The 1,376-nt window shown below is 31.5% G+C and overlaps 1 non-coding gene across 1 annotated transcript; it reads left to right on the top strand.

The window, feature by feature from the left end:
- The first annotated feature begins 369 nt into the window (after window positions 1-369).
- On the top strand, window positions 370-474 carry LOC121480445. Its single transcript, XR_005984967.1, has one exon. It is a non-coding gene; the product is annotated as a U6 spliceosomal RNA (small nuclear RNA).
- Window positions 475-1,376: the final 902 nt, after the last annotated feature.

The following is a 1,376-nucleotide window of genomic DNA, read 5'->3' as shown; positions in this document are numbered from 1 at the left end:
CTTGTTCACTCATTTGATTTGTAGTCAAATTTTATATTATTTATATATTATATCTCAGTAAACTCTTCTTCTACTATGAAATAATACCCATAGGTACCATCTATTAATTAACAAGTCATGTTTAGTTTTCCAATTCAATAAAACTACCTCAAGGAGGAACAAATGTCTCAGTTCAATAGAAAAAGAAAATATGAGTTATATTATCTATAATTTGTCTAGAATATGGACAACTGGTAGAACTACAGTAAAGAAAACAGTAAAGATCTAAGGAAAATTCATATGAAATACAATTATGTAAAATATAATTATTGTGCATACAAAAATTAATAACCTAGTTTCTATTCCACTCTAAATTCTAGTATTTCATGCTTGCTTCTGGAGCACACATACTGAAACAGGAATAATACAGAGAAAATTAGCATGGCCCCTGTGCAAGTATGACACACACAGGTTCATGAGGTTCATGAGCATTTCAAATTTCTTTAATTTAAAATAAAAAAAAATAAATTCTGGTATTTCTATGCTCTCTTCATCTTTTTTTTTTTTTTAAGATCTTATTTATTTATTTGAGAGAGAGTCAGCATGAGCGGGTTGGGAGGGGCAGAGGGAGAAGCAGACAACAGGATCATGACCTGTGCTAAAGGCAGACACTTAACCAGCTGATCCACCCAGGTACCCCACTCTCTTCATCTTTTGAGTTATTTATAACTCAAATATTTATAAAACACATTTATAAAATAATTTATAAAACACATTTATGGAGTACCAACTTACATTTAAACACAATGTTTAGCTTCTAAGTACTTACAGAGAAATAAGAAAGTCCCTGCCCTAAAGCAGCTGACAGGTTAGGAGGAGAGCTCAATAATTTAAGAAAAAAGATAAAAAAGAAACTAGACCATAAATTAATGCTATGATGGCTACATGAAAGGACTCGCTGAAGATAAGGGAATCATGGAATGAACAGTAAAAATGAGAATCATGATTAAGGCATACTCCTTGGCTTAATTTAAACAAAACTGAATTTTCTTGATTATATTATATAGGAGTAAAATAAAATATTAAAAGGCCGACTTCTTTATTTCCTCCCTCTATCTTTCAGTTTTATATGTAAGGAATGTTTTGTCTACTATAGATAGAATCTGGATGCCTGATTGATGCAGCCAAGTCATGGCTGCCCATTGTCATAAAAAGCTGCTGGGTTATAAACCAAATCTACACCGTTCAAAAATATTCTTTTCTAACAAATACAGAGCATGCATTTCAAGCTTTTAAGCCATTCATGCAGATCCACTTTTCAAACAGCAAACTCAATAGCAATGTTTACTACACCATGAAAATAAGAGAAAACAAAACCATTCTCATTTTGTATTTCC

Source organism: Vulpes lagopus, chromosome 21, assembly GCF_018345385.1.
Source record: "Vulpes lagopus strain Blue_001 chromosome 21, ASM1834538v1, whole genome shotgun sequence".
Classification (NCBI taxonomy): Eukaryota; Metazoa; Chordata; class Mammalia; order Carnivora; family Canidae; genus Vulpes; species Vulpes lagopus.
This window is presented reverse-complemented; position numbering and strand designations above follow the sequence as displayed.